The sequence below is a fragment of the Rutidosis leptorrhynchoides genome, chromosome 2 (genome assembly GCF_046630445.1).
Source record: "Rutidosis leptorrhynchoides isolate AG116_Rl617_1_P2 chromosome 2, CSIRO_AGI_Rlap_v1, whole genome shotgun sequence".
NCBI lineage: Eukaryota > Viridiplantae > Streptophyta > Magnoliopsida > Asterales > Asteraceae > Rutidosis > Rutidosis leptorrhynchoides.
Window position 1 is genome coordinate 610292972 of NC_092334.1, and position 12541 is coordinate 610305512.

The 12541-nt window shown below is 35.4% G+C and overlaps 1 non-coding gene across 1 annotated transcript; it reads right to left on the bottom strand.

Moving 5' to 3' along the window:
* Positions 1-11251: 11251 nt before the first annotated feature.
* On the bottom strand, positions 11252-11358 carry LOC139895037 (small nucleolar RNA R71). The gene has a single exon (XR_011775508.1). It is a non-coding gene; the product is annotated as a small nucleolar RNA R71 (small nucleolar RNA).
* Positions 11359-12541: the final 1183 nt, after the last annotated feature.

The window sequence follows — 12541 nt, forward strand, 5'->3', positions numbered from 1 at the left end:
TCGTTTGACCTTAATTAAGTTTCTATACACATTAAGCGCCACACCTTATTATATTTCAGTTGTGATACTCTTTAATATTGAAGGATCGACTTCAATGGTTCAACTAACAAAACACAGAAGAAAAAATTGATTATGATTTCAAGGTTACTACTATTTATATACAAACTATGATGACAACATAAATCCCCTCCCGATTATGATTTCAAGGTTACTATTAAATACTAACTATGATGACAACATAACATCTTCCACTATAAGTATTAACTATTAATTTTTTAAAAATTTTCTTTCTCAAAAATATTTTGATTTGTATTACATAATACTTTGTATTTGAATAAAATTATATTAATGAAAATATATTAAAACTAAATTCTTTTGTATAATTTTTATGTGATATTATGTAACAAAAATTAAAATATTTATAGTTAAAATTGATAATGAAAGATTATGATAAGTCACTAGTAAACACTTCTACTCAGACGGGGAAGTAATAAGTAACCTAGAACTATAAATTAGTTTTCTTTATTTAAATAACTTACATAAATTCACTAGAACAAAAAATATGTTAATAATAAAAATTCTAGAACCAGCAACCAATTAGTAATATGGACGATGTTACCAGATCCTAATAGATGAACTGGTAACGTCTGTTTTCTGAGTGTATGAGATTGTGATACCTTTAGGGTTCGAATCTCACTTGGGGGGTGGGGTGGGGGGGAGGGGGGGGGGGGGGTTCTCTTGGGGTTTTTCAATATCGCAATATGCTCTATTGTTGATTATGAGTTTTGTGGGGAATAGATGTACGCTGGTCAATGATCGAGTGGTTTCACTAACGATGGATAGTCAGTGACTCCTCACTGTCGTTTAAAAAAAAAGTAATATGGTTGATGTTTACATATCCTCGATAGAACATACTGTATAGTACGTACGTAGTGAATTTATGTAAGTTATGATTGATGTTTTTGTTGGAAACAAATGATCTCGCCAATACTCAATAGACAACCACTAAAAGCAGAAAGAAGTTAAAATTCAAGAATATACGTGAAAATTATAAAACTAGAGAACTAATAGCTCGAAAGAGAGAAATTCATTATAAGAAAAAATGTTACAATCACATATACCACTATTTATTCTCCACTAATAAAATTCCATCAAGATGTCACATATGTACCAAGTCATCGCCACGTAAGCTTGACAAAAAAATATTAGATCAAAAATTTATAGATGTTTTTATAGCCTATACTAGTAAATTTTTTTTTATAGATATATAGCATATAGGTCGGAACAAAAATGAAAATATCTAACCACTTTTGATCGAATTTATAGCTTTAACCCTTGTCTAAATCAACAATTATAATTTTGAGCGAATTATGACACTTCACCATAAAAGAGTATCACAAATCCAAATAACACATTCTAAGAATTTCATCTTAGGACATGTTGACAAGTTACTAAAACTTTTACATATTTGGCTCACCTAGAAGTTCATCAGGCATCAACATCAAATCTACCACACAAAATTGCATTATATCCAAGCCAATGCCTATGTGTACAACTTGTAGGCATCAACATCAAATCCACCACACAAACTTGCTAAAACTTGTACCTAGTTGGCTCACTTAGAAGTTCATCGGGAATCAACATCAAATCCACCACACAAATTGCATTAAAGCCAAGCCAACCACCTCGATAACAAACAACACTTTTCTTAAAGGCGCTAACACGCCATGAGGATAACATGAATTTAGAGTAATCTTTAAGTAACTTGAAGGGGAGATTAAATAAACTTGTTAGTTTGATACGATCTTTTTAATTTATTCTTATTAATAACTTGAGCTTGATTGAGAATGTGCTTGTAAGGTAAATAAGAGTATAAGGAAAGAGATACAAATACAAGGATTTATAGTGGTTGGGGAAGACGTTCACCAAACTTCCTTATCCACTTCCCAATCCTCTGATTGAGAGTTTCACTAAGATATCTCTAAAACCGGTGGAGAGCAGTTCTCACACAAAGCCACTAAGATTACTCTTATCCATGACACATGTCATGGAAAGACATTGCTACTACATCAGCGCCACCTTAGCAGCTTCTTTCTATCACATAACCCATCATTTTCACTAATATCCATGACTACCATCACATTGACCCCACATTTATATATTTTATAATTATTATGATTATTATTATTTTTACTATTATTAATACTATTGTATTTTTTTTTTATAAAACGTATAAATACAAATAATAATTAAAAATATTCAAATAAAAATTATATTAAAATAGAAATTTTCATTACAATAAAATCAAACATTACATTAATAAAAAGGTACAAATAAATTTAAAAAACAATACATAATTAAAAACTACAAATAAAAAAGATAGAATTTAATTTTCTTCGTCGTCCGACTTGTACCCCTTGGCGTATTTTTTTTGTAAGCTGGTTACGATATTTCATAACCAAATCATATTGTTCTGGAGTTATGTCGGTAGAAACCGGTTGAGATAAGAGTCTTAAACCGTCAAACTTCGTACGTGTTTGTGCTTCCTTTCGTAACTCCTCCATGGTAAGTCTTGTAGTAGTCGCGGAATCAATGGGGCGTCATCTGAAGATAAACGAGAAGCCGCATCAGAAGAACCAGAACTTCTAGCAACTTTGGAAGTATCACGACCTAGAGGACGACCAATAGGATCTCCTCGGAATAAAGGCTCCAAATTTGGTACATTCATGTTAGGTTTCGGAGTCGGGTCGGGATCTTCCAGATTAATCAACTCGGGTTCTCGGCGTTTGTTATTGAAGCCTTCATAAGTTAAAAATTGTGGACAATCTTTTATACTTTTTCAAGCCTCTTCATACATGAATGTCTTATTAGTTTGAATTTTAAGCTTTTTTTTCCGCATGTTTCATAATACCAGCGTCCGATTGTCCACTTTGCCAATGTTTTGAAAGCTTTTCGTAAATTCAAATGAAGATCTTGAAGTCTTTACACATCTTACTCCATTTTCCGGTTAATTGATCTTGTCGTCGAGGCTCGTTCACCAAATTGTTGTACTCGGCTCGGACAGTGGCCCAAAATGTCCCGGTAGTTTGAGAGTTCCCGATAATGTTGTTTTGAGAAGCTCGCGCACAACATTCTGCTAAAATTCAACTTTCATCATCGGACCACATAACCTTGGGCCGTTTTCGTTTACCACGTGACTCGGGTGTTTTCGTTTCTTCAACTTCTTCGGCCTCAAATTGAGTTTTTGGACCGCATTCGGACCGGGTTGGGAATTTTCTGACGGTGTGCTATTTGGTCCATTACCATAACTGAATTGTTGTGGCGGTCCGAATCCCCCAAAACCGCCTTATGATCGTCCGTAACCCGCGAAACCGCCTTGAGGATGCGCGAAACCGCCATGAGGAGATGCGAAACCGCCTTGAGGCGGTCCAAAACCATACCCAAAACCGCCTTGTGGTGGATAATTTGGTCGGGTGAAATTTAATTGGAATCCCGAAATTGGAATCACTATTTTGTGTTGCGCACTATCTTGCATTAACGAGGTCCACATATCGTTATCCACATTGTTTAAAGATTGCTCGATATTTTTTCTTTGTGTTGTTTTTTTCTTTGTTGTTTTTTTTTACATTTTGGAGTGAAGAGAGTGTTTGTTGTGTTTGAAATGTTAAAATGGGGTAGTGTTTAAATAGGCTATAATAAGAAATAAAAAAAAAATCCCATCGTTGAACACCTAAGGGCTAATTTTAAATTTTTTAATTTTTTTTCTTTTTTCAACGGCTATATTTCAATTTAATTTTCTTTTTTTTCCCAAACTCACCGTCGATCAAAATGTCGTTGTTGGGCATAATGGAGGTCGGGCTTTCAACGGCGGACTCAACCACCCTCGCTAGCAACGGTGCCGTCCAACGACGGTCTGTCATTAAGAATCACTAAGTAACACCAAGTATAATCTTGACTGACAAGATTCAGAGTGCTACCATTGAGCGCACCATTTACTTCCAGGTTTTCTTATGGAAGTAACTCACTAAGTTAATCACAGAGGTTATAATTGTTTAACGTTAACAAATACTAAACAATGTTAGAATCCCCTTCGCCACAAAACACCTAAAAAAGATGCTTGGAAGCTTTAGTGAATTTGTTGTAGTATTTGAAAGTTATAATCCAAGAGGGCGTGTCTTCAATTTTGGTCGAGTGTTGCCTTATACAGCCATGCGAAACTTGACAGACTGCTGGTGTGGATCAATAGTTAGTTTGTTCAACGATCATAGTTGCCTTGGACTCCACAATGTATTCGTGTGCTTAGTTTGAATTTTTATTTTAGACCACTTCTTATGATAGCATATCTGCAAAAAGATGATAGAAAGACGTGCAAAATCTTTTAGCATTTAATGCTTGATATGCAACGGCTCGGAGCATTAAATGCTTGTACATGTCCACGGAGTTGACAATCCTTAGTCTATAAGATAATTATATTATATTTGGTGTCAAGTTATTTTTCAAAAAACATGTGTGAATCTCAATATAGCTTTATTAAATCTTTGTTAAGTTCAATCCTTGGTTTGTGTCTTGATGTCGGCTAAAATTCACGTTTTTACCTTGAAATTGAGCCCTAAAATGGTAGATTTATTAGCTTTATCGAAGATTTTAGCGTTTATATGCTTTATTTTGTAGATCATGTAATTACAAAGGTGATGCAAGAAGAATGGAAGGAAAAGTGCTTAAAACGAAGAAGTTAGAGCGAAAACAGTGAAAATCAAGTTGCGACTTCGGAAGCCAAGTCACAATCCCGGAAATCAAGTGATAGTGCTCTAAATGAACATATATTTAGTATCAATATCCTTCAAATATGTAAAGCTTTTAGTTACTATTGTTCTATTTTTAAGTAATAATCGTTTAAATAAATAAGTGCGAAGACAAAAGAAGAATCGACGATTTGAAGATGCAAATGACCAAAAATCTTAAATGTGCAAGATACAATCCAAATGGTTCAATTTATTGATGAATAACGTCTAAAAATGACAAGAGTACAAGTCGCGAAACGTAAAGTACAAGATATCTACGCGTACAAAAGGACGTTCGAAAATTCGGAACCGAGAAATGAAACAACTATCAAAGTACAACTCAACGGAGTTAAAATTACAAGTCCACTATGCACAAGAATATAATATAATATATAAATAATTATATATATATATATATATATATATATATATATATATATATATATATATATATATATATATATATATATATATATTATATTGTAATATTCACAGCAGCCCACATTTTGTCCAAGAAATGAGCTGGAATCAGGACCTCCGCGATCGCGGAGCTGTGAGGCACAAAAGTACCACGATCGCGGAGCTGCAAGTGTCATAAATCCCCTATAAATAGCCACGAATTCTGCCGAGTTACCTACACCTTTTTCCAATCTCTCAATCTCTATATGTAATATATTTATATTATAATTATAATTTTAATTTAAGATTAATAATAAATTATGGTTTAGTTGGGTTATTGTAAGAAACGTTTTACGAGTTTTAAAGTCGGAGTTCTGTCCGTGTAACGCTACGCGATTAATAACCGCTGTAAGCTATGTTCTTCCTTTTTAAATTAATTTCTCGTAACTAAGTTATTATTATGCTTATTTGAGCCGAAGTAATCGTGATGTTGGACTAAATATTTAAGACGGGGTTATTGGATTTTGTACCATAATTCGGGTTTGGACAAAAGACCGATACTTGTGGACATTGGACTATGAACTATTAATAGATGGGGGGTATTGTCTAATCTAATGACAACTCATTAGAATCTGTCGAACCTATCTTCAAATTAGTTAATCTAATAATTATTAAATGATTATGCATGTCCTATTTAGTGACGTTTATACGACATCTTTTACGATCATTTAATTAATTATTCGGGTTGGGTAATTGATTATTCAAACTGATCAAGTGGGTAAATTAATGTTCATATCTTATTAAAACAGGGGTGGATTACATACAAGGGTAATTGGTGTAATTGTTAACAAAGTATTAAAACCTTGGATTACACGCAGTCGATAACCTAGTGTAATTATTAACAAAGTATTAAAACCTTGTTACAGTTCGAATCCCTAATTAGTTGGAATATTTGACTTCGGAAATAAGGTTAATTTGACGAGCATTTTATAATTATGACCGATGGACTATTATGGACAAAAACCAGATAGGTATCAAATAAACCAGGACAAAAGACAATTAACCCGGGTAACAATTAACTAAAATCAAAACGTTAAACATCATGATTACGGAAGTTTAAATAAGCATAATACTTTTATTTCATATTTCATCGTACCTTTATTTACTGTCATTTTAATTACTGCAATTTACTTTATCGCAATTTAAATTCTGTCATTTATATTATCGTCATTTATCTTTACGCTTTATTTAAAATCGACAAACCGGTCATTAAACGGTAAAACCCCCTTTTATAATAATAATAATAATACTACTATATTATAAATATATATATTTATACAAATATAATTGTTTAAAAATATAGTGTACGCAATAAGACGTCTCCCTGTGAAACGAACCGGACTTACTAAAAACTACACTACTCTACGATTAGGTACACTAACTATAGTATTGTAGCAAGCTTTAGGTATATCCCATCTATATAAATAATTAAAACTTGTGTAAATTGTACCGTATTTCGTATTAAAAATAATAGTACTTCGTACTACACCTCGCACACATCAAGTTTTTGGCGCCGCTGCCAGGGACTCGGTGAAAAACGCTATATTTTTGTAAAAATATATTATTTCTTATTTCGTAAAAATATTTTGTTTTAGTAATAAGTGTTAAAAAATTAAAAATAAATATATATATATATATATATATATATATATATATATATATATATATATATATTTAAGATTTTCTTTAAAAAATATTTTTATTTAGATTTTAAAATATAAATTCATTTTTATTAAATTATCTATCTTTTACATTGTAAAAAAAAAAAAAAAAAAAACTATTTTGAGCCTACAACAACAACTGAACCTGCATACTCCGCGATCGCGGAGCCAAACAGACAAAATACCATGTGATCGCGTAGGCCTGTCTGACAGGAAACCTTAAATGCATTTAATGCGAAATTAGGGTTTAGTTTAATATTAATTAATTTAATTAGGGTTTATTAAATTAATTTTTAGTTTTAGTTTTAGTTTTAGTTTTAATTTGTTTTATTAAGTTTTATTTTATTATTAGTATTTATATAGATTAATACTTTTATAAAAAAAAATAATATAAAAATAATATTTTTATAAAATTTTATTTTTATCATTTTTAGACTATATCCTTTTATAATTTGTATCTTTTTATTATTTAGTACGTAGTCTTTATAATTATCGTTCGTAATATATAGTTTTAAGCTTAGTATTTTGCCGTAGTATTTCTAGATTTTTAGGCTTTGCCGTAAAATTCCTTAACTGCTTTTCTTTAGATTAAGATTTAGGCGCTTTAAAATTTTACGACGCAGTTTATAAATTTTAGTACGTTTTTAAGTAATTGTCGTTTTCCGTTTAGAATTCCTTTAAGCTTTAATACCTTTAGACGCAAGTTTTAATATTTAGTTTTTAGACTTTTAAGTTTCGACGCTCTACTTTCTTATTTCTATTTTTTGACTTTTTATTTTTCGATGTTTTTCGACGCACTCTTCTTCTTTCTCATTTCTACGCTCTAGTTTTTAGGACATAGATTTTTATTTCAAAATTTCGGCGAAAAATTATTTTAAGCGGTTAAATTGATAGACATCCAAATTTTCTGGTTCGTAGTAATAGTTGCATTTGTTAGTGGCGAATTGTGGGCTTTCGATTTAAAGGGTCCTGGCTACCTGCCGCATCTATTGGCTATTCGAAACGTGGGGAAAATCAAAAAAAGTCTATTAATTTGATAACTTATATAATTTTTTATTTTTATAACTAATAGGATATTTAGTGAATGCACCGAGCAAAACGTTCACCACCTTTCATACGTTCACCACCTGTAACTCGATCAAGACATCTAGCCAATATTGTCGCCGTTGATTTTTCTTTAGAATCGTCATCTAGTCGACCAAGTACCCCAATTCAAATTTTTGATAATCCATTTTTTGAATCCGACCTCACAATTGAGAACCCGGAGGATATTCAAGGACAATTCAGATATCCTGAACCACTAATTATTCCTCCTGAACCACAAATCATTTAACCGGAGATTGTAGAGGAAGAAACCATTAAATCAGAAACCATGAAAAATCAGGAACCTCTAAGTATGGAAGACCGAATGAGAGCCACACGCACTGGCCAAGGTCACTGATATCGGCTAAAAAGTCACGTTTTTACCCCGGTATTAAGGCCCAAAAACAAGAAAGATTCGAACTTTGTAGGAAAAATACCCACTTCGTCGGTTAGAATTGAAGAACAAGTAATTACGAAGACGGTGCAAAAAGAATCAAGAGAATCAGAGCTAAAACGAAGATTCTAGAGCGAAAACGGTGAAAGACAAGAAATCAAGTTACGATCCAGGGAATTCAGGCTGACCAGCAAGCCATACGGCCTGCCATACGGCCTGCCATACGGCCTGCCAGTATGAAAACGGCCTGCCATATACGTGCCACCACACGAGCCACCAAACGGCCTGCCTTGCATACGGCCTGCCAAATACGGCCTGCCATACGACCTGCCAAACGGCCTGCCAGGCGTATTTGGCAATTTTCAAGTCTATTTAAAGGGTCTTTGTCATTCATTCCAACACACACTTCAATTCACTTCTTTCTCTCTCTTGTACAATATTAGTCATACTTTCAAGGCCTTCTCACCTCCGAGCGGGAAATTAAGTACCCGGAGGTGAACGCTGAAGATTGTATTAGGAGCGGTCTGGAGTCTTGAAGTTGTCACTTTTGTATTCGGAACTCGTTTAATCTACTGGTACTTCTATCCTTTATCTTATATAATGTTTTATGATATTATTGCCATGATTAGCGAGTAGTTATCTTTAGTGTATGCTATGATGTAAGCAGTTATAATGCCGAAATAATATTATGGTTTGTGTATGCTATTGAAATGCTTTCCGATTATGCTTTAAACTCAATCGCTTTTCCAACTAATAGAACATAGTTATAGGCTCTGTTATTGGGAAGTCGCCAACCCCGATTCAGAGTACACTATCTGTGTCACCCCTTGGTAAGAGAAGTCTATCGGATACAATGTAAGATCGACTGAGGCACACCGGTTGTAGTAAGTCTATCAAGCTTTGGATTCCGACTGAGGACTCTTTCGTAGTGAAACATCTGACTAGACCCCTAATACATTGTCGGTCCTAGACCATGCTGGTGTAGTCACCAAGCATATAAACTTCGTACGTGCACGCTGAAGCACAGCGGTTGTTGTAAGCTGTACCTCTGCTAAGTAAGGCCATGGAACACGATTAGTGTTGACCAGTACACTGCACCATAACGCGGTCTCAAGCATTGCACCCCGCTTGAGGGATTCTTAGTTAATTAAGGAACTGTTTGTTTAGACACATAAAGGATTGGACCGTTAGGATAACCGAACGTGTTCATGGAACTCAGACTTGACTTGGCCATGGTGTTCTTTATGGTTGAACTCTTTTTAAGGGCCTAACTATCTTTTACCAATCATTAACGAAAGCATTGAAGCACATCACGTCTCTCGGATATGGTACACCATGTATTCTATTATGCTTAAGAAAGTTTAGACTATTTTGGAATGTTAATACGTCACCCAACCGAGTCGCTCAATTGGATGAACCATCTGAACGTGTATGCCTGTAGTCAGACTGCACGGGCGTCGGGGGTAAGGGACGTTGCAGTCTATTCAGAATCTTCAAGCCTAACGCAGTACCCAGTGACATGTCTTATGACAGGGGCGTTTAGGACGAGTGTAATGAATACAGGGCCTCTGCCTATTCATGAGCCAGCATTCCATAATCTTGGCAGAATAACTGATGAAGTCATAGTATGCACTTACTTTAACCTTATCTGAATTATAAATTTTATTTCATTTACTTTATCTATCTTATAAACTAGAAAATCCCAAAATAAATATTCACTACTCCCTAACTATCTTAGGCTACAATATAGGTTCGATGTTACTGATATCTCAAAAATACGACTCTAGGTCATACTTCCATTACTTATAAGGAGTAGTAAGATTTAGACTCCGCTAAATATAAATTTAAAACAGTACCCTCTCCCACGAGTGGCAGATCCTGGCGAGCCGCGGCCTAACGACACCGCGCAAATAAAAACCGTTCCGTTTCGGCCATATCAAGAGATCTACTAGTTTTTGGTGCCGTTGCCGGGGAACTAGTATCAGGCAATACTGCTCTTTATCAAACTTATTCACAAGCATTTAGTGGTGTCTAAGAAAGACAATTATACACGGACTTGGTTATTGGATTTTCCGAACAGTGGCCAATTATATTGGGACCAAAAGGATCCTGTCTCTCCGTAGTCGGCCTGGCCACTTGGTTTGTTGAATAGTTTGTGCGAAACTTTGTTACCGAAATACCAGGGAATCAGTAGCCAGAACCAAAAACATATTCCACCATAGGATAGTTAGTTAATTAGATCAGATTACTTTAGATTACTCTAGTTTACCTTAGATTAGACCAGCTTAGATTGCCTTAGATTAAATTAGATTACCTTAGAATTAGATTAGTTTAGTTTAGCTTATTATAATTTAGCTTATTTGCGAAAATTAAAAACAAAAAGGCATACCTAGTGTATGACCCAAACCCGATCTAGAACAGGGCCGTTGTTATTCGTACCTGATCCAGACGCAATAATCTCTAAAGCATGCAAGGAAGCACGAATTAGAAACCAAATGGTGTTACGCGTTACTTTAGCAGAAAACACGAAACCCTCGATTGAAGGTCGTGGAGGACCAATCAGATTTCCAGAGATTCAAGGACACTCGTTCGAGTTAAAACATCACATCATCCAGCTCATTCAGAATAGCTGTCAGTTTCATGGATTACCGAATGACGATCCTAATTCTCACCTTGATAAATTCATATCTCTTTCGAACTCCTACAAACAGCTAGGGATAGGACAAGATATAGTCCGGCTATACTTGTTCCCCTATTCTCTCACTCATCATGCTCAAACTTGGTTTGAAGGACTGGAAAAAGATTCCATCACGTCATGGACGGAGATGGTGACTAAATTCCTAACCAAATATTTCCCTCCTTCAAAACAAACCAAACTGAAGAATGACATCATTAACTTCAAACAAAGTTATGATGAATCTCTTTACACTGCATGGGAGCGTTTCAAAACCCTGCTGAAGAAGTGCCCTAATCACCAGTTAGAACGGTCAGCCCAAATCTGTACCTTCTACAATGGTCTTACGGTAAATCATAGGACGACGATCGATGCAGCAGCTCAAGGGAATCTGATGAACCAAACCGCAGATGAAGCATGGGAATTGCTCGAGAACATGACGATGCATCATCATGACTGGAACAGTGGTGAAACCACTTCATCATCTGCCCCACTCTCTGCACTTAACAATCAAACGGAGGCCATCAAATCCCTCACGGATAAGATGGAATCTCTTGCAAAGCAACTCGGAGAATTGAAGACACAACCGCAGCAGGTTAACCAAGCTCAGGCTTGTGCTAATTGTACCAACCCGCAACCTACTGAAGACTATCAAGTTGAGTACGAAAACCCTGACGGTTCAGTCTGTTACGTTCAATACCCAGATCGTCCACCAAATCCCGGATTCAATCAACCACCAAGGGTTAATCAATTTCAGCGAAGCAATCAACCTTTCCGCTATCGCTATCCACCTTATCTAGCCCAACAATCTCAATTGACCTACGATTAACCACTTCCACTCACTGGTCCCCCAGTTGAGGAGAATTCCCCTACCACCCAGATTACAAAAGCAACTAACCCCACTCTCGGAGCTGATGATCAGTTAACTCAGTTCATCCAAGGACAACAACAGTTAAATCAGAGAACTGCAACTAGACAAGATCAGACGGAGATACTAATGAGAAATCAATTGGCTCTGCTCAAAAGTTTGGAAACGCAGCTCGTACAGTTATCACAACGCCTTGAAACCCGACCGCAGGGAAGATTGCCAAGTAATACTATTCAGAATCCCCACATAGAAGAAGCAAAGCAAATGGATTCCGTAATCCCAGAGGAAGAACCACGGAGAAGGTCAACTAGGCTCAAGAACAAATCAACATATACTCAGAAGCTGACCCCTGAAACTCTAGTTCGCATACCTTATCTTGGAAGGCTACAAGAAGAAACATCCAAGCTTGATTCCTTCAAACTAGATGGAAGATTCTTGGACACTATGTCCAAAGTTCCCAACCAGAAAAGATACATCCGAAGGATTCTTTCTACGAAGGAGAGGATACTAGACTCTAACAAAATTCCACTAAGTGAAGAATGCTCTGCATTACTCAGAAACTCTCTACCACCTAAGCTAGGAGATACGGGCCGATTCGTTTTCCCGTGTTCAATCTACCAA